At 47.2% G+C, this 21,764-nt stretch overlaps 1 protein-coding gene across 1 annotated transcript in view; it reads right to left on the reverse strand.

Moving 5' to 3' along the window:
- Positions 1-3,869: 3,869 nt before the first annotated feature.
- LOC149336611 (uncharacterized) overlaps positions 3,870-21,764 on the reverse strand; it is a 114,098-nt gene continuing 96,203 nt past the window's right edge. Inside the window, exon 3 of the mRNA XM_089553019.1 lies at positions 3,870-7,005. The gene's annotated coding sequence lies outside the window, so the exon portion shown is untranslated. The remainder of the gene's footprint in view (positions 7,006-21,764) is intronic.

Consider the following 21,764-nt stretch of genomic DNA (forward strand, 5'->3'; position numbering starts at 1 on the left):
ATTTCAGTTCTTAATCCATGCTTATAGTTATTTCTGTGATAATATTAGCTTTATAGTGGTTATACCTGAGCCACTATGTGGTGCTCCGCGTGAGCGGTGTCTACCCACACGTGCGACACAAGCATCACAGCATCACGACGCAACAATACCTTTTTGCTTCGGTGGGACCGCTTCTGTTACAGCGAATATTGTGCGTAGCTTACCTCGCTCGTCACACGTGCACACAAAGCTAGCCATCGCGGGGCAGGGACGCGCTACGGCTCGCCTATGCCTTCGTGACCAGCCGGATCCTCTACGCCGTGCCGTACCTACGCACCACCAAACAACAAGACGAGCGCATTGATGCCATCATCAGGAAGGCAACAAAGTGAGCACTGGACCTCCCGGTGGCTACATCCAACGCCAAACTGAAGGCGTTGGGAGTGGTAAACTCCTATCAGGAGTTGCGGGAGGCCCACCTCGTGAACCAATATACGCGGCTATCGCAGACGGTGCCTGGGCGCCGCCTGCTAAACCGCTTACACATCCAACACACATGTATACCAGAGGGGACGGAGAACATCCCGGTGCTGTGGCGCCACATGCTCTTGGTCGCTCCGCTCCCGCGTAACATGGACATGGCTTCACATGAAGGCAGACGACAAGCGCGGGTTCGCACGCTTGAGAGGCGATATGGCTATAAAGAGGGCGTCTATTACGTGGACATCACAGGGCGTCGCCCGCGGGATTCTTCACGGCTGCCGTAGTCCACCGGGGAATGAATGTCGACGGGCTATCTTTTCGGGCCCCAAATTCAACACGAGCGGAGGAAGTCGCAATAGCTCTCGCTGCCGCCGATCCAAAATCGAGAACGGTTATCACAGACTCTCGCCGGGCCTGTGAACATTATCTTGCAGGCGAAATATCACCTCTTGCCTCGCAAATTCTAAGACGCGCTCTCGCCGATCCAACTCGCACAAAAGTGATCTGGGCTCCTGGCCACCAGGGTCTACGAGGCAATGAGGCCGCTGATGCGGCCGCCCGAGCGCTCACACACCGGGCTCCTCATCCTAGCTCTCATGGCTCAGAAGCTCATAAACCGCTTCTGTGGTTCCGCGAAATCCTAATTTATTATAGCGACAGCCACCGTCTCTACCCGGCACCTGCCAAGGGGCTGAGTAAGGCGGAGGAGCGAACTCTGCGGCGCCTGCAGACAGGAACCCTTCTCTGTCCTGCAATAGCAAAACACTTCGATCCGAACACAGATAGGCGCTGTCCGCACTGTGGAGAGATCTGCGATATCTTTCACATGGTGTGGGCATGTACTCAGAATCCTCACCTTCCCCCCTCCCCCACCCCCACCCGAGAGTCATGGGAGACTGCCCTCCTCAACTGCTCCACACTGGAGTCCCAAAGGGCTCTGGTCAAACGGGTGCGAGACGGGGCCTCGTCGTGCGGTGTCCCGGACTAAGGATACCGACCATGCAGCAGGGTTTTTTTTTTTACCCTCAAGCTCTCTTTGATTAAAGTTTTTCAACACCACCACCACCACACGAGCGGTGGCGGCACGAGCCTCCGCTTCTCCAGTCCGGCCTGGAGCATGCAGGGTGGCTGCTCCTGCGGCGCCAAAACCTTCCACGGTTCGCCGCTGCGGCGCTGGCGTCGCGCCTCCGAACTTCACCTTGAATTCCTTATTCAACTCGGGGCGCCTACACAACTGATGTTTCCATGTTGGCTCAAGCCCAGGTCGGCGTTTTGCTGACAGGACACTTCAGATGATCGCAGGTGAATGCAAGAAAGCGGTAGGCTAGTGAAATACCTTTCCGGACTATAGTAAGCGAAAAGAAAACTTGACGACGACAAATCAGTCAATTTTTGCTCAAGCACCTGAAGACTCTGGAAGTAAAGACCCCTTTGCGACTAAGAACTCTGATGTCGTGATAGCCTTCCATCAGACTAATAGGAACTGAAGGTTTGGTTTGCAATTGATGAAGATGTTTGCCGCCGCGGTGGCTCAGTGGCTATGGTGCTCGGCTGCTGGCCCGAAAGACGCGGGTTCGATCCCGGCCGCGGCGGCTGAATTTCTTTGGAGGAGAAATTCGAGGCCCGTGTACTGTGCGATGTCAGTGCACGTTAAAGAACCCCAGGTGGTCGAAATTTCCGGAGCCCTCCACTACGGCGTCTCTCATAGCCTTAGTCGCCTTGGGACGTTAAACCTCATAAACCAACCAACCAATTGATGTAGAAGGTCTTTTCTACTCTGTTCCACATCGACATCTCTTTTCTGCAGTGCGTAGTTGCATAGACACAAATGGAGCCACGGCTTTTTAAAACGCTACCGGTTTCAATGTGGACAACTTCATGTCATTATTTGAGTTCTATTCAGGGCCACTTTTATTGATTTTAATGACCAAACGTATCGACAAAAAAGGGAATTTGCATTGGCTCTTTTGTCGCCCCGGTACTTTGTAATATGTTTTTATCTGAAAATGACCGCTCCTTGAGTGAAGCACTTGACACAGACTGTATGGTCCATGTTTTTAGGTATGTAGACGATTACCTGGTTAACGTGGAAAATTGGGCGTGTTGGTACATGTCTTGAACAAATAAATAGCAGCGCAAGGAGCCAAGGACTAGACGAGAGAGCAAGGACGGCGCTGAACTTCCAACTTTTATTTCCAACGAATCGTTCGAACATATATGCACTCTGAACAGTCCGGCGTCATCGTCAGTGCATGCGTAGATATTTCAGCTCTTTATCATAAAGAATAATCAATGTGTAACGCGCGAAATCTTTGAATCAGAGTTGATTTATAATCGGGGAGAAGCATGTGTTAGATCCGCTTCTATCACTCTTTCTGATAAAGAGCTGACATATCTGTGCATGCACTGACGATGACGCCGGATTGTTCAGAGTGCATATATGTTCGAACGATTCGTTGGAAATAAAAGTTCGAAGTTCAGCGCCGTCCTTGTTCTTTCGTCTAGTCCTTGTCTCCTTGCGCTGCTGTTTATTTGTTCAAGATTACCTGGTCTTTTTGGCATATAGCTATTTTAGTTTTGACGAAGCAGTAGCTGACGTTTTAGGTACGTTTGGTCGGAACAGCATGGGCCTCACCTTCACCCACGAACTGCCTAGCAGTAATAACCAATTACAGTTTTTAGATCTCACCCTAACCGGTCACTCTTCACACGCTTGCTGGCGATACTGTCTACGCGCAAAGAAAGATTTGTTGCTTTTTCATTCAAGACATTCTAAGACCGTTAAAATGGCTATCGCTTCCCAGTGCTTAGCATCCGCACTAAAGAAGTCTTGCCACCATGCCATGCACGCCAGCTTTGCTTCTCAGGTGTCCAGGCTGCAGACAGCAGGCTTCCCTGGTTCTCTCCGTGACGCAGTCCTTGCTGAAAAAGCTGAAGGGCAGTAAGGAAAACAACCGACCTCGAGAAAAACAGCTGGCAAGGCCGGAAGTTGTGCCTCACGTACACCACACCATCACTCATGACCTCAAGAATGTGGCAAATAAGTACGACGTCGATGTGAGATTTTCAGCGCCGCGAAAACTCGCCGGGATGTGTTCACGCATTGGGGGGAAAAGGTGCAAGAGTGCACCATCAGATACCGAATGCCACATGTTGGCTGCAAGAAAGGAGCAGTCTACGAGTTCCCGCTTACATGCGGCAAGGTGTACGTTGGACAAACCGGACGGTGTCTCAATGAGCGCATGCTTGAGCACAAGAATTCATTAAACAAGAAAGGCCATTTTCCTGACCACTGCCAAGTCTGCTCGAAAGAGAAGCGTTTAGCCTGCAAGCCTCGACTATCTGATTGCAAAGTGCTATAGAAAAGCCGAGATAAGACAAAACCTGAGCTTGTGGAAGCCTCTATATCAAGAACCGAGGTGATAATTGCATTTGTGACACATCAGTTGTTCTTCGCCACAGTGAAATGCTGTTTCTTGATGCAACCGTTGAGAAGTGAATGTTTGTCAACTGCGATTAACAGCATGGATAAGGGCAAAGGCTATATAAACGTTTTGCCTTGAATAAATCCTTTTGAAAGTGCAGCGCTCGTCCTGTCCCCTAACTCGTCCGTGTTGCCGTTTTGCGCTCTCGTTTCTTTCACAAATTCTACCCCCGATAAGATTACAGGAGCGCTACACGTCAGCAGTACGTTCGAATCTGAGTCCATTTAACTTAGACCGTCATCCTCTCGACTGCTCTGCGTGCCCGTGCGCTACACTGTAAGTTGTACCTCACGCGAAGCGAGTTCGCTAAGTTGGCCAATGCTGACGACCAAGCGCAAGTTCGCCGCTACTCTGTGGTGCTTCAGCACATTCACTTACCAACGGAAAGAGAACTGTGATCTGCAATCAGGAACACCCCCTCTCTTTTTTCAGCGCTGTTGCCGGTCGCGCCCCTGCCCCAATTCGCCCAGTAGTACGTTAACTTCACTGGCTTCCTTTCGCCGCTGCTCCGTTTGCTCACTGCTGCGCCGCAGAGTGGTCTCCCAAAGTCGGCCGGGTCTCCCGTCCTCAGATTTAGACGCTGCCTCCACGGTTGTGCCTATGTACTTGGAGCGCTTTCCTGACTGAAACGTTTTGTCCGCCCACCATCCTCAACAACGTCATGATGGCTGGCACGCAGTACACTCTGACTGGATTTGACGACTTCCTCGAGCGCCGTCGCGTTACTTTCGTCGAGCCGCTACCCGGCACGCGACTCTGTGGCGCCTGTGGTATGGTGCCCAGCCGCTCTCTGATCCTACCCTGCGGTCACGTTTTGTGCCAGGCGTGCAAGCGTCAGATCGCCAGCGAAGACCAGAAGTGCCCCATCGACGGCATGGAGTTTGCAGAGGCCTCAGTCGTCTCGATTAAGTTCAGGCAGTCCGACTTGGAGCAGCATCGCGTACTCTGCGTCGTCGGTGGCCGTGAGTGCAGCTTCGCCGGTCGGCTAGGCGACCTGAAGGAGCATCTCGTTGTATGTTGTAATGACAAATTGAGGTGTTCTGGATGTCAGCAGTCCATGATTCGCAGCTTAGCCGTTCAGCACTGCCGGCAGTGCTACGCCAAGACTGCTCCACAGCAGACTATGAGCGCTACGGCCATCGCAAAGGCCGTTGAAAAGCTTGGCGGCATGAAGAGCGATCTCGAAATGATTCAGCAGCGGGCTTCCAGTGAGAAAGTTGACCTGGTTGCCGTTGTCAATGGCACCAACTCATTAGTAGAGCGCATGACCTGTCTTGAGCGTGAGTTGACCGAAAAAGAGAAGGCTAGCGGAGAACAAGGCGACTTGCTTCCAGCAGTGAAGAACACCGCGGTAACTGCCGGACCATACCGCGCTGCTTCCAAACCTGGCGTATTCATGTCAACGTGCAAGTTCTCTAAAATTTATGCCGGATACAACGCTATGACCGGAGTCAAAAGGGATCACCTGCTGTCAACGGAAAACGTGTTGGCTGGCTACACATTCAAGCTGGTCTGCAAGTTCCAGAAGCAATGCAACAATGACGTGCTCTTAGCTTTCATCTTGTTTCTTGGCGACGGTGACTTGGATGATTTCTTAGAGTGGCCCTTCGCTAAGAACGTAACGGCAATCCTGTCGCATCCCAGGGATCAAAGAAAAGACTTAAGGCTGCCGGTGAAGATGGAAGATCCCGAAACGTTGAAAAAGCCTGCCCCTGCATCTTGGAACGGCGGTATTTCTACAGAGATGGTTCCCTGGATGGACATCGAATTCCATGGGTTTGTTGTCAACGATACCGTCTACGTTAATGTTGAGTTCGAATAATGTCCGCAGCGTTTGCTTTCTACGCGTGTCTTGATTCCTTATTTCTTTGTCGTTTTGGACCCCCAGTGCATTGTTTCTTCAAGCCATGTCGGGGTGCACTGCTGAAACATGCAACGTTCTTTATGTATGTTCACCTTTAAATTTAGTGCGTGCGCAATAATCCGATGGATACCGACCCAAACCATAGTCGTTCGCTGTCTGTTCCCTTGTCTGTTCGCAGCTGGCCTAGCGCGAGCGCTCCGTCCCGCGGCACTGCCCCTTCATCGTTGTCTTCTACGTAGCACAAATCCATGCTTTCGCACTGATCTGAATATAGTAAACATTCTCTGTAGTTTTTCCCCCGGCATTTGGCTCTGTGGCACGCATCAACTACCTTCCAACGCGGACTCGACCACATTTATACAGTGTTCCAATTCACAGTAATATTCTGTACATAAGACATATTGTACTTCTTTTTCGCTTGAAGGAAGAACCATCTACAGTCTTTGTCAAAAATTTACAGCCCAAGGGGTTTGCTTCCAAGCTTTGTGGTGGGGCTGTTAAGCACATTTGACAGTTCTAAGCTTGGTAGGGTTTAGGACTTCTCGCCTTCGTGAGATTATGGTCCCTGAGTATCAAGCAGAGCCGCGCTGCAGGGCTCAGAAGCTGATCCCTTGGGCTGTATACTTTTGACAAGGACTTTACCTGCCTTTGAAGCCAAATCAAGTTCTTAGCAATTTTATTTCACGCTGCTAATCCCTTGTGTGTCGATTGTCGCAATGCGTGTCGTCACTGGGGACTGCTGTCTCCTTTTAACGAGGCACGACACTCGAGGCAATTTGTCCCTGCGTCGATGTTATCGGGGAGAGACCTCGAAACCGCCTGTTCGGATCACTTCGTGACCCCTCTATACCGTTTCCGTTTTATCTTCGTTACACCTATGGTTACACCGGATAATAATGCGAATATAGCACTGAACTGCGCACCTTAGTCGTTGCACCTTAAACCCACAGTGGGCGCTAGTATGGCAGTGCGAATGTAACCTCACCGGTTTTCTCGTCGCCGGGACTGGGTCGATGCACCTGCGAGGTACGATAGCCGTAGATGCGCGCCATAGTGGCGGTGTCAGGGTGACGTCATGGTCTCCCCCGGCGTCGTCCGATCGCCACAGTCATGGAGGGCGGCAACTGGGTTGGCCCCTAGCTACGAGTGCGACCGTCCGGCAATGCAACTGGACTGCGACCGATCCTGCCCGTTCTAAAATTAAAAAAAGAAAGAATTAGTTGTGGCCAACGGCTTATCAGGTGGCGGCGTACAGCCGGCCAAATCTTTAGCTGGCGTGCGTGATGGCCGCTTTTTCTGCGCTCCTGCGCTTTGTGACGAAGCAAACTTGGGGAAAGCTCAACATTAAGCAGGAGTTTAGTGAGTCTGTGCTTAAATTTGATATCGTAGCAAGTTTGCACCGTCATAAGCTGCAGGAGCACGGAAAACGCGGCCATCACGCACGCCAGCTAAAGATTTGGCCGGCTGTACGTCGGCGAGCGCGTCAAGCTGTCTACTCTTCACGTGTGCTGCTTTTCGCACCAAGCCCGATGAAGGCAGAGCAGACGCTTCCCCCCCTCGGCGCGCGAAGTGTGACGATCCGTTTTCGGACCACGCCAGTAAGGCAACGATGCATTTGAACCAGGGATCACTTTCGCTTCTATCGCGCTCCGCCGGCGATTCAGAAGAGTGAGGGGAGGAACGTGCACAGAACTTTTCTGAAGTATTTTCCTCCCGGTCACTTGCGACTCGTTTCAGCTTATCTTGAGATTATATTTTTATTATGTGCTCCGCTTCAATGCGTTAATAAAATTGGCAGTGGCTTAGCTCGGCTATGCCAGGATATACGTAGCGAAAGCTAAGTCGTCGTTCATACTGTCGCCTCAACTGTAGTTGCAGCGCACGCGAGCCCTCCTTTTCAATCCTCCGACATGTTACCAGGCATGCGACTCAGTTGGCGAAGCGAGCGGAGGCGAGCGCAAAGACGAGGCAAGCGGTGTTACGTCATACCAAACGGCGGCGGCGGCTACGCGGCGAGGCGCGCGGTGTGACGTCATGCCAGATGACACGGCGAGCGCGCGGCGTCCGCCAGCTGCGGCGGTTGCTAGGCAACGGCTCAAGGTCGGTCTCTGTGCCTCCTGGGAGCACCGCCACAGCGAAATCGCAAGTTCGTGGCCAATGTAGCTTTCGCTGCAAAAATGTACTTTTGATTACGTTATGCAAGAGCTTCCCCGGTTTCACTCCCGCCAGGGCAGCGCTGTCATCGTTACGACTGTGGCGGCACGAGTAGCGCAACTCTCGACATGCCACAGGCCTGCAGTGACCTGCAGCGGCTGTGCGTCCTAAGCAATTCGGTATCCCATCGTACCTTCTACTTGCTCATCTTTTCATGGCTGAGCTATCCAGGGAACTTGCCGAAGGTCGCTGAACGCGCACGCAGCATGCGCCAGGGCGACTGCTGTCTGGGCGTAAAAATGCGTGAAGCCCCCCGATTCTTTGTTTCGCTTATCGAGGTGTTTGACATACCGTCCCCGACAGCCCCAAGAGGGCAAGTGAAACCGAAAGACAGAAAACGACTTTGCATACCGCTATTCAGTCTCAACAATCTGCGTTTCGCTTTTTCTTGTTTCTAAATTGTAACGGCTCTGTCACGCGTGCGTAAGTAATACTACAGCGTTGTCCGTACGGAGCGATTTTCGCTCGCGAAAGCGCGCCGCTGTCGCAGGCATTTCTGGCGCCCCCTTCATGCGACTGCGATGATGAAAGTTTGGCGGCTCGGCCGCATGCGTTTCACACGCGGCGTGTTTCCGAGAGCAAAAGTTGCTCCATGCTGGGCATGCTTAGAACAGCAGAACTCGCATTACCAGCTGAGTGATCGAAAACGAATTTTGTTGCGATCAATGACGACATTACTAGCATGCCTCTGGTAAAACATTTTATTAACGTTAATAAGAACAGAAGGTGCCAGCGTACTTACTGATTTTTGGCATCAATTTCATTCTTAGAAAAAGCTTCTGAAGAATCCACTGACGTAAATACAATTTGGCTTCATTTTAAGACCATTGTCCTGCACTGTATAACTAACTATAATTCGATGAGACAGAGAAATGTATCTTACGAACCCGTGGATCTCACTTGACGTTATGTATACTAAGCGGCATGTAAAAAAGCTTTGTTAGACTAACGAAAAAAAAAAGCCGAATCCATCTACAACCTCGAAGTTAAAATCTGCTGTTATAGGATTCAAGGAAAACCTGAAACATTTGAAGCAGTAATCCAACAGTGTGGCCTTTCCTAACTTCCTCAAAATAGCCCACAAAGATTCTGGAAACATGACGGAGTATATACGGCCGACAACCACCCAATTAACCAAAAAGGAAACTACAATGGGCAATAGTTACGTTTCTTTTCAGTCAGTCTTCACGAAAGACAATGGTATGCTTTCCTGTCTCCCACCGTCTCATATTTCAGTTTGGTTTGGTTTGGTTTATTGGGGTTTAACGTCCCAAAGCAACTCAGGATATGAGGGACGCCGTAGTGAAGGGCTCCGAAAATTTCGACCACCTGGGGTTCTTTAACATGAAAATAAAGAGGCCCGTGTGCTGTGCGATGTCAGTGGTGCTTGATCAATTAGTGATAACGGACTCTGTAATCTTTATTCTCCTCCTCAACATTAATCCTAAAGAAACGAATGCCCTGATGGAATTCCAAACGTATTCCGGGAAAACAAATATGCTGAGTTGTGCAGCAATTATCTGGAACAGGTTCTTCGTTAGTCACTGTCAACGGATAATCTGCCGCATAACTGCAAAAAGCCTAAAATACTACCGATCCACAAGATAAGAGATAGATTAAATTTTGCTAGCTTCAGACCCATATCCTTCAATAGCTCTGCATGCAAAATACTACATAGCTACATTTCTAGAATGGCCCCGCCGCGGTGGTTCAGTGGTTACGGCGCTCGGCTGCTGACCCGAAAGACGCGGGTTCGATCCCGGCTGCGGCGGCTGTATTTCAATGAAGGCGAAATTCCAGAGGGCCGTGTTCTTTGCGATGTCAGTGCATGTGAAAGGACCCCAGGTGGTCGAAATTTTCGGAGCCCTTCACTACGGCGTCCTTCACAGCCTGGATCGCTTTGGGACGTTAAACCCCAATAAACCAACCAAAACCAACATCTCTAGAATGTTAAAACTTACTATCGCCTCGCCAGCATGGTTTTCGAGCTGGCTTATCAACCATCCCTCAACTAACAGACGTAGTTCATGACCACACTCTGCATTAATAACCATTCCCAAACTGACGTTATTTTACTCGACTTATCTAAACCTTTTGATTGCTGGTGCCATTGCAACCTAATTGCAAAAATAGGGTAGGTTATTGGGAATGGTGAGCTTTGAACTTATAGTAGAGTTTTGAACATATCCTTCCCAAATTGTTATGTTCAACCATATGCCATCTGATGTCATCCCTGTCACATCTAGAGTTGCACAAGGATGGGTTCTCAGCCTACTGCACTTTCTGACAGAACACTTCCAGGCAGTGCCTGATGGGCACAATCGCCGAAGTTTCTTCGCCGATATGCGACTGCTAGTTAAATACGGATTAATCACTACAGCCCCGAAAAGAAGGAGCAGTAAAGGAATTAACGAGATGTGGTCGACGTGGTGACAGCGCTCCAAGCACCCGAAAAGCGTTTGTCATTCCTAATGGTGACGTCCAGCGTTTTTTGATTGACATTTAAGGTGTTGTCCTTGTAGACTCTACTTGCAAAAGGAAAAAAACAATCATAACAGCGATGAATAGAAATTTATTGTGCTTTAAAAAGATGTGTTGAACGAAATCACGACTCTCAACAGTTAAACAGGAAGTAAATTGTTAGCAAGACAATGCACCTTAAAAGAGAGCAGCCATTGAGGTAACAAATTTGCAAAAAATAGGTATCGCAATTCGTTCCTCGTGCCCCACATCACGTGCACCCTCTAATACCCCTTCTCCACCCCCCCCCCCCCCCCCCAAAAAAAAAAAAACTTCAAAATATCCCGCCCAGGAATATTCTTGCCCTGTTCCTGCCATCAAAACGCAATTTGCTCGGTATGAAAATTCACACTTCTATGTTTGTGTAAAAAAAAATCGCACGTAGTGTGGGATTGAACGTGCAGCGTGTCTGTGTTCGCAATTATTGTATAAAACTAAAAAGTTTTCTTTTTTAACACAAAATGCGTTTTCTTTGGATTCTTACAAGACTTAATGAAACACAAAAATGAGTAGAAATCCTTGACAGTATGTTTTTGTGCGCGCTTTCTGGGTTTATCTTAAATTAAAATAAAAACACGAAACTTCTGGGCGAATATTGAAGCGAACGTTGAATACAGTTGAAGCGAACGAAATCACCAAATATGATGAAATTCTCAGCCTTTGGCTTTTTCTTAAAAATCATCAATGCACACCACGTCCCGTTTGTCGGCCCGGTGCTAATGCACTTCTCCTGCACACCTTGCAACACCTGCCGCAAGCGCCCACATTTCTGCTTAGTTCCTTGTTTACTAAAGCAGAAGCCGCTCAAGGATTTTCCACAAGATACAACGAGTATGCACCGACGAAGCAGAGGTCACCATTTTTTAGTAAATAAAGAACGGAGAACGGATACAGTCATATCTAATCGGGCTATCGCCGCCTGTCCAGCTTGCAGGGATGAATCTGCGTGCTGTTCGATAGCATTACTCCCGTGGCGTCTCGTGAATATCTGCATGTCATATGATTAATTCATGAAGACGCAATGAAAGAACGACCAAGACACGTGCATCCCAGGAGTCACGAGCTTTGTTCATTGTGTCTTTTGCGCCAGAATATCAATATTACAGAATTCCACGCGCCCCAGCATATGCCGCCCTGAACTGACCTCGAACCTTGGGCTCCATCGTTATCGATTCAGGCACATGCAATCGTGGGCGCACAAAAGGGCAGTATTTATTTTCATGATCAATGAATTCTCAAGCAGTTTTGTGTACACACAAGTTTTTTGTTCGCGGTAGAATTATGTGCGGACGATTGGGCTTTGCGGTGGTGTCCGCCAATATGCGACTTGACTCTCTCCGTTCCTGCCATTGTTCTCATTTGCCACTGTGAAACATCGGAGATGGCAGCTAGCGATACTAGCGTCTGGCGACGCCCATCCATTGTGTTTTATCTGATTGTATACAAAGCCAGACTGACGCGATTTCTAGAGCCTGTGGAGTTCGTAGTATCTCCATAAAGAAGAGTTCTGCCAGAGCTTTCTTCTTGCGGTGCCATCCAGGAACCTGGCATTGAAGGTTTTTTTCCCGCCATTGCTCGAGATTGCAAGTGTCCACTGCATGGGACACCGGCTTGTGACGTAAGAATGTTTAGGCACGAAAGTACTGATTGCGTACAGTCACCTTATACAAAGGTCAGCGAGAAAGGCGTCACACGTACACACGTTGTGGACGTATATAAGCGCCGTGTTGAGACGGCAGGAAAGCGAGCAGGCAGTGACCTAGCATTTGAACTAAGAAAGGACTCAGTTTCTGACAGCTACACTGAATCAGCAGTATGGCTTTCCCACTGGCATCATGGGTTCTGCTGCTCTTTTTGACGTCACCTGCGTGGCAGGCGCCTGCACCTGCCACCACTTCAGAGCCGTTGGAAGGTAAGGTGTTCAGCTATTTCCCAGTACTGCATCTTTCAGCTAAGTAGAACAGCATTTTTCCGATTGATGCACTCTGGACGAATGAAAACAACTCAGTGCTTATGCAACCTTCCGTGGCTGACAAATGGCAACGTTAATCTTATGGAAACCAATCCTTTTGGTGTACATTCAGATCTTTATGCGAGCCTGTTGGTTAATTATAAAAAAAAAAGTATCATCTCGGATACATACACTGCCAGTTAAAAATATCTGCGGTTAATTTCTAAACAGCCTGCGGCCCGTTTTGTTGCATCGGGTAATATGTTGCGATTTGTAAATGTGCTGTAGCAGTGCGCGAAATTTAGCAAAGCGTATCAATCAGTTTGAAAGCTTGGTAACATGAGCAGCTAAAGCTTTGTTTCATATTTCTTCCGCAGGGACATCGGGAAGGTATCTGATCATGTCTGCTGTTCATTTACCTTTTCTCTTCTGCAGCGCGCAACAGTGGCGTCTGTTGTACTCAATGAATTTTAATGGCGCGAGGTCATCTGTGGTCAAATAGCGCCAATGCTCATGGAGTTTTTTCTTCTACGCAAGGGAAGGTCAGCGACCCACTTTGTAAGCATTTCACCATAGGGAAGCCGAGCACTAGACTAGGGGCTTGAATTCATTGAAAACCGGGGTACATTTTGCGGCACTGGGAATCGAACCCTGCACCTCCTGAATACGAGTCGCATGCTCAGATCACTACGCCATGGCAGCGGTGGGTCGCTCGTACTTATGGGGACCCAACTTTGTCACAGAGACGTCTAGACTCCCTTTATTATCAATGCTGTCTTCTCAAAGCCTGTGTTTAAAACCGCTCTTCCGTGTTGCAAGGCTTCCAAATATCCGCGCTGTTACTGGCTGTTTTTCTGTTAGCATTGCCCGTTTAATCACTCTCCAACGTCAGAAAGAGGCATGTAAAGCCACTACCAAAGCAGTCTTAAGCCTTGCTTTTATGAAGTAATTTTTTTTTTCATATTTTGGTAAGCATAGGAAAAATGAAGGGAAGACACATTTGGGAGTGAGAAAAAAATCCCTTTATTAAACATTTGCATGATAGTTTGTTCAACTCTTCACGCGCGGAAAGAAAGGAAAGTGATACCAGAGATTCATTAATTTATTTCCGCAGGCCCCTTTCGTAGCTATTGCCTAGCTGGTCACTAAACCTCAAAACGTCTGTAGGAGCGCGAAGGTTTGGCAGTAATTCAGAGATTTAGAGGTTTTTGCTAGTAAAAACGCAGGTAACAAGGTAGTGAACTTTCTTTTCTTACATAGGGGCCGAGAATGTCCACGTAGCGTGGAAGTAGTTTCTTCATTCTAGATTTACTCGTAGTGGGCCCGTTCTTATTGGTGACTCCTGGCTCCCTTTACGCAGGCGTATACTCGTCGTCTCCTCAAGATCGTCTCCTAAATCCCCGAGATCTCCTCGAGAGGCAGGGCCATTTCGAAGGAGACATCCTGCTACCCAAAGGTTACCCCGAGGATGTAAGTCAGCACCTTGTAAACAAAGTGAAGGAACAACCATATCCAGAACCGTGTCTGCGTGGAATGAATTTGTACAGTCTCAATTACGGGCGTGTCAAGGAGAGTTCCAAGGTTTAAGACAGTCGAATTGGAAGCTTCTGCTCCATAAGAAACAGATGGCGCATTGTTACGTGAAAGCAAATATATTTTCACGTTGCCGACATTCTAAATGTAAGTTTACTCTCTGTAAGAAAAAGATAGCGCATAGAGAGGCGAAAACGCAAATACCAAGGCAAGCTTGCATTGAACTATATTCATACCTAACAATTCTGAACAAAAGCCTTTTTTAGCAGAACGCAGTTATGAACGAAATTTTTTCATACAATGTTATAATTCACTATAACATTCAATATATCCGCAGATCACGCAACGGCACTTTCCGCTTTTTTTCTTTCTATTAACCGTTTTGCAATCGTCAAAAGCGTTCCCCATTGGTTTTAAGACAGATTTTACTGTTCGATGTGATCGTCGGAAACGCTATAAAAGAAAGTTGTTGCTACACTTGAGAATAATGGACTATTACCTTTAATATTTTCATAACAGTGCCTTACAGTTTTTTAATTTTCAAAACTTTTGTCCGAGAACGTTGGACATGTGACACTTAAACGAAATGTCTCTCCCGCAAAAACTCGATAACACAACGGCAGGTGAATACCTGAATGTCTTCACATTCTTTGTTTTCAGCCGCCTCATTAGCTCAGTTAAGGTGCTCGGGTTCGATAACGACCGCGTCGGTCGCATTTCGATGGAGTGTATATGCTAGAGGCCTGTGTACTGTGCGATGTCAGCGAATTTTAAAGAACCCCAGGTTTGTCGAAATTATCCGGGGCCCTGCACTATAAATGTCTCATAGCCTGAGTATGCGTTGGGGCGTTACATCCCAATAAAACGAAACCTAACCATTGGCTTTCGCCTATATCTTCAATTACTATGAAAATTGAATTCCCGTAAGTCGTAAATAAAATATAACGAGGAAGATGCACCAATATCTTCGGCGTTTTCATATCTAAAATGAAGAATTTGTTTTTGTATGACTCAGTTGACACAGCTAGTGAAAGCACAATAATAACAAGTAATAATCAATTATTAGATCCAAAAGAAGGTGATTAGAGCGGGAATATCTTCTCTTTCTTGACATTGGTTTGTGGTTTATGAAGTTCAACGCCCCAAAGCGACTCAGGCTATGAGGAACGCCGTAGTGGAGGGCTCCGGAAATTTCGACCACCTGCGGTTCTTTAACGTGCACTGATATCGCACAGTACACGGGCCTCTTGAATTTCGCCTCCATCGAAATTCAGCCGCCGTGGCCGGGATCGAACCCGCGTCTTCCAGGTCAGCAGCCGAGCGCCATTACCACTGAGCCACCGCGGCGGCTCCTTTGTCATTTAGATGCCGGAAAGGTGCACTAAAATGGATTCTGAGCTCGTCTTTTTGCCGCGGGAACTCTACCTGCACGCTCCAAGCAGTCTTGGAAACTTCGATTTGTTGTCCTGTGCGGTCCATTTCCCTATAAATCGAATTAAACGTCCCGGCTCCCACCTTTTAAAGCGAAAGCGTGTAGATCGAGTTCCTGTGGTAAAAAGAAGAGCATTATTATTTTCCCGGCGCAAAGTAAGCAAGAAGAGACCAAATGAAATGGCCTGTTATGATTATATTGTCCGTTAGGCTGACTTGCGCTCGTAAAATTTTCACTCTAGCGGTACTTGCCAGCACCATCAATATGTTATTTCGGGCATAATATAATAACGATGCATTGTGCCTAGATATTTTGTGAGGCGAGTAGTCCTGCCACTAAAAGTGGCTACTATGACCAGCACAGCCTTGTGCAGAAAGCTTTTTTTTTTTTTCAATTTCCTCCTCTTTCTGATTCCCTCTTTAGTTAACCAGTTTACGTAAAGTGAAAGCCAACAGAGAAAAGTTATTCAGGAGCCAGGTGTGAAAATTTCGCCACATTAGTGACGGATATGAAGCCCAGCTGAGAACTGCAATCTGCCTGGAACTAAACAGCGCCCAAAAAGAGCGCAAGGAAGACAAAATAGGGACAAACACACAAATGGACGTGACACTCGGTGGACAGACATCCCGCCATATAGAGAACTCTAGAGCGTCAAAGTCCGCCGGAAATATTCAACATTCTCTTTCTTCTTCGAGCTCCGCCGCGGTGGCTCAGTGGTTATGGTGTTCGGCTGCTGACCCGAAAGACGCGGGTTCGATCCCGGCGGCGGCAGTCGAATTTCGATGGAGGCGGAATTCTAAAGGCCCGTGTGCTGTGCGATGTGTTCGCACGTTAAAGAACCCCAGGTGGTCGAAATTTCCGGAGCCCTCCACTACGGCGTCTCTCATAGCCTGAGTCGCTTCGGCACGTTAAACCACAATAAACCAATCTTTCTTCTTCGAATCCAGTGTAACTACTACTACCGATATTGACAGATGAGTGTTGTCAACATAAGCGCTATTTTGAATGTCATGTAATCGTGTGGCACCTACACCTATTTACCCGCCATAATACCGTGGATATTTTTATTTTCGAACGAATTATTGGGGCATTCACATCTTCGCAAATAAAAGTGAGGAGTGTAATTATTGGAACTGTTATTTAATGGCACGAACGCAAGAAGTAAAGAACTCCTCAGGCGTAAAGTCATGTGAGCATGAGCTGTGGTAGATGCACGATTCTACCTTATCTTTCTCTAAGGCACATGTCGAATAAAAACCTATCAGGAGAGACAGCAGGCGTGAGCTCCCGACTGCTTCGAACTCTGTTCCGCATTGTGATACTCACGTGCCTCTTATCTCTGATTAGAACATTAACGCGGAAGCAGGCCATGTTCAGGCGATAGTAAAGCAGATAGGAGCCAGGACACACTCCAGATGGAACAGGCGGTAGAACTCGATATCTACCGCCTACTTCCCTATGTCATGTGCCTCTTTGATGCAAATGGAGAAAAAATTACGAGGAACTTTAGCGGCTAAAGTGGTGAAAGGCGAAAGCCTGAGTGCTGCCACGGCCGCTCGATGCAAAGCGCAAAACCTCGCTTTACGCTTTGCATCTAGTGGCCGTGGTGCTGCATTCTGCTACGCGATTGTTCACTTCACAGTCTGTTGGTGCATTAATTATCTGCCAGTTAATGACGCTTAATCTTTGCCTTTAGGAGTGGAACGCGACCGCGTGTTGTAACGCTGCCAGGGAGTCCACGGAACGTCACCACCCGTTCGGCGCGATGCGTTGCCCTTTGAACGCAAAGCTTTTTGAGGAAAGAAAATGGCGCTGTAATTCTCTGTAATCTCGGTGGACACCTGAACCGCAGCGTACAGGAAGGGAGGAAGTGGAGTGAAAGAATAAATAGAAAGAGGGGCCGTAATGATGAAAATAAAATTGTATTTGAGGAAAGGAAATTACGCAGTAACTGTCTCGCATATCTCGATGGACACCAGTCGAAAATTGTATTTGAGGAAAGGAAATTGCGCAGTAACACTGTCAGATATTTCGATGGACACCCGTCAAAATTCGCGCGCAGTGACGTCGCGACCATTTCGACCAATCTGAAACGAGGACAGATTTGCTAACACGTCTTTGTCACGACAGTATGAGCCATTAAAGGCTTTCGCCTTAAAAGATTCATGACTGTGCGGCCGTTGTCAATTGACACCAACGTCCGGCAGGGATGGCGCAATATTGCACCACGCAAAGGCATTCATCGAAAATTCGAATCACAAGTCCAATTTTTTGGGGGGGCAATAATATTGCCGCTAGCAATAAATGTGCTTTCGAGCAACCCTTCTGCTTGCGCTAAAAAGCCGCATCTTGTGTCGCAAAGGATCCATACGTGAAGTGCTGAATCATATTCTGACCCCATGCCCGACATTCTTGAAAAGGGGAAAATTGCAAGATACTCTTATAGAAAGATTGAAGCAAAGGGTCCATATTTCTTATATGTAGCAAAATATTCCTCTTAAAGTGTTTCAATCAATCTCATCGAACAGTTAAAGGTGCAGTGAAGAGGAATCTGAACTCGTCTTTTTGCCGCGGGAACTTAATCTACACGTTCCGAGCATTCTTAGAAACGTCGATTTATTGCCCTGTGTGGCCGATTTCCCTAATTAAATCAAATTAACGTCCGGCTCCCGCCTTTTTTTTTTTAATTCTCCCCGTACGGTTGGCTGAGTCGACCAACGCGTGGAGTGCCTTTCACCCAGTCCCGTGGCGGCTTGCCGCTCTGCCATCGGCGGAGCAATACGTAGTAATCCGTAGTAGCAAATAGCCCGCGCGTATTTTTATTTCTGCGGGCTTATTTTGCGGCTATATTATCGGCGAATGAAAATATTTATTCACGGAAACCTAAAAGACAAAATAAAAACGAAAGCAAAGCCTCCACGGAGCTGGCTGAAAGGCACTCCACGCGTTGGTCGACTCTGCCCACAGTACTGGGAGAATTCAAAAAATAAAGGCGGGAGCCGGACGTTAACTCGATTTAATTGGGGAAATCGGCCACACAGGGCAATAAGTCGCAGTTGCTAAGAATGCTCGGAACGTGTAGATCGAGTTCCCGCGGCAAAAAGACGAGTTCAGATTCCTCTTCACTGCACCTTTAAGACTGCCGTAGAAAAACAATGGGGAACGTTTTTGACGATAGCAAGAACGTTAATTGAAAAACAAAGAAAGGCTGCCGTCGGGTGATCTGTGGATGCATTGATTGTTTTAGTGACATCTCACATTATATGAAAAACTTACGTTCATCCGCGGTTTTCCATTCAAAAATACTTTTGCAAGGAATTGTTTGGTATGTCGGTGCGTCTGACTGCAACAACGTCTGGACAGCTGAGAATACTCCTCATGACTCTTCTGCAGAGGGGTGTGGTGACCCGAGATGTGCGGCTATGGCCTAATGGTGTCATTCCTTACGTCATCAAATCCAGGTCTGGTGAGTGAACCTGTTATCCCAGTGTCAGAGCTCTTTAAACATTTGCGTCAAATTTATCTTTAATGTCGGTAATCAGCGGCAGGTGGGACTCCCGGCTTGGCTACAGAATGATGCTAACAGCTTTTTTTGCAATTTTAGCTACCATATTTATTTATTTATTTATTTATTTACTTACTTATTTATCTATTTATTTATTTATTCATTTTTCAAGATACCCCTAAAGCCCCTCGAGAGGGTATTACATCGAGGGGGCGGGGGTAAAAGGCAATTGATCAAAATAAAACAAAACCACAAATAAAACATTTAGCATTACATAAACAAGCAAAAGAATCAAAGGTATGGCAGCACGGCAAAAAGTGAAGATTACTACAGTATTAAAATTATGCAAACAGAACACTAATTCAAGAATCATTTTAGTAACATACCCTGCAAAAAAAATGAAGCCATGAACAAATAAAATGACAATGTACGCAAAAAGTTAAGCAGTAGTTATTGAAAATATAAGATTAAAATATTTATCAGAATCAGTTGTGGTTGCGATATGGGAAGGCAGAGTGTTTCAGTCAGATATTGTACGTGGTAAGAATGAATGCGCATAGTTAAATGTTCTGCACGTGAAATGCCTAACTTTAAAAGGATGATCGCGGCGGTCAGAAATCGAAGGAGGCAAAGAAAAAAAGTCGTTATGAAGAGACGGATGATGATACAGTTTATGAAAAAGGGATAGTCGCGCAACTTTGCGACGGAGACATAAATCATTGAGACCTGCCCGTTTCTTCAAGGATGTGATGCTGGTAGTACGTGAATAATCGGAGTAAATAAAACGAACTGCGCGGTTCTGCAATGATTCAATGTTATTTACCATGTAAGATTGGTAAGGGTCCCAAATAGCCGAGGCATATTTCATTTCATATTCAGTTCATCGCGGTAAAAAACATGTGCGTAAAATGTTACGCTTAGTACATCAAAGTTACTAATCGCACTAAAATAAATGACTTATAAAATAAATTATTTAGGTCCGGGATAAGCATACATTCGAGGCACAACTGCAGGAATTAAAAATAAATGCGGTTTGGAGGGGATAAGGGAACTTCAAAATGCGGAAATTCATTTACACACATTTACAGCGGCAAATAAATAACTGAGAAGCCTTCGGGATGACATGCCTATTAAGGCGCGAAACATTTCATTCAACAGCGAATTCCAGAACGGTGCAAATTAAAAGGTATCACATGCATGCAGCTAATTCTAAATCGCCAGCTTGAGATGTAAAAAAAATAATAATTTACGAAAAAATTTATCCCTCTGCATCAATTACGTTAGGAAATTACCAGCCGCAGGTGCTTCTTGATCTAATGTGCATTGCCACATGTCGTCACCTGGTTATTTTCCTCATTTGTGTTTTTCGATTAAAGCTTCTGCGCGCTGTGCACCAAATTTCACTATACTTGTCATTTTCCTGCCAACGTTTGTGTACACTATATTTTGTGAATGTACGAGCTTTCTTTGTAGTGCATGAGAAGCAGTATTTATTATTTTCTTCTTGCATGCAGCACAAAATTTACGATGAGTGCGATCTAGTCAGGTGTAAGCAGGCGCCTTTCGTCTTGTGTTTTTTGTTATTTTAAAAAATTATAAATCCTCAGATATAAATGTGCAGAAGCGCTTTCGAAGTAAGCAGCGTCGCAACATTTTACGCGTCTTTTTTCTTCGACAGCTGGAGACATAAAGAAGATCCGAGACGGAATGGCGTCGGTTGAGGCCGCGAGCTGCTTACGCTTTGTGCAGCGCACAACACAGAACGACTACATTTCCATTGATTCTTCCAGAGGGTAAGAACGATTTCCGACTGCTCTTGGTCGCTCGGGAAAAGCATTTGGGGCCTTTGTAGGACGAGCACTTGGCACATGCAGCAGAACAGCCATCAACGCCGACTCTACTGGTGCACATTATAAACACGAATGCCCCAGTATGAGAGTAAAAAGCAAGTATACTTTCTTTCCTCTTGCGTATTCCCTTTTAGGGGGCGGATTATGCTGCCGAAGTTACGGAGCATATTTCATCATTAACTGTACGGAATGCTTACTTTCGGCAGCGGAGGTATGTTCCCACTGCAAAGCTCAAAAACTGGGTGCAGGTAGTAATGAGATGAAGCTCATCGAATTCTAAAACCTCTTCAGTTGTCCTTTAATTTCAGCAAGTAGTAGTAGTAGTAGTAAAAGACCTTTATTCGACCATAATTTATAGGCCGAGCATGTCGACCGCCTGGGCGACCAGAAGTCGCTGTTGTTCTTCCCTTTCAGCGCCAAGCCAGTCGAGTCAGGTGGTGATGGATAGAGAGGGTGGGGGTAGGAACCCGACTGCTGAGCAGCCAGGCAATAGAAGAGGCAATGGGCCAGGTCCGCATAGATACAGGGGCAGTTGGGACAGGAAGGGTCCGACCGATAGCGATAGAGGAAGAGGCGGGACGGGGTGATAACTGCATTCATTTGGATGTGCCGAAGAAGGCGAGACTCCGGCACCGTGAGTGATGGATGAGGGGGTGGGTAAAGGCGTTTGTCGAGGCGGAGCTCGAGGTAGGCCTCTTTTATAATGCGGCGAAAGGTGAGTCTCCCACCGTCCTCCGAGGGCTTGGGACAGGGGATCAACGGTGCAAAGTAAAGTGTGTCGCGGGCGAGCTGATGGGCGAGATGGGATTGCCGTCAATCCCTGAATGCCCAGGGATCCAGCGGAGAAAAACGATGGAAGGCTGCAGTACGGAGACCGCTCGTTCGACCTCCTGTTGGAGAGAAGGGGTCAGGGTGCGTTTCTGTATGTGGTGTATAGCGGCTTGTGAG

The sequence above is a fragment of the Amblyomma mixtum genome, chromosome 7 (assembly GCF_055824585.1).
Source record: "Amblyomma mixtum isolate Tamu chromosome 7, ASM5582458v1, whole genome shotgun sequence".
In the NCBI taxonomy this organism is placed as follows: domain Eukaryota; kingdom Metazoa; phylum Arthropoda; class Arachnida; order Ixodida; family Ixodidae; genus Amblyomma; species Amblyomma mixtum.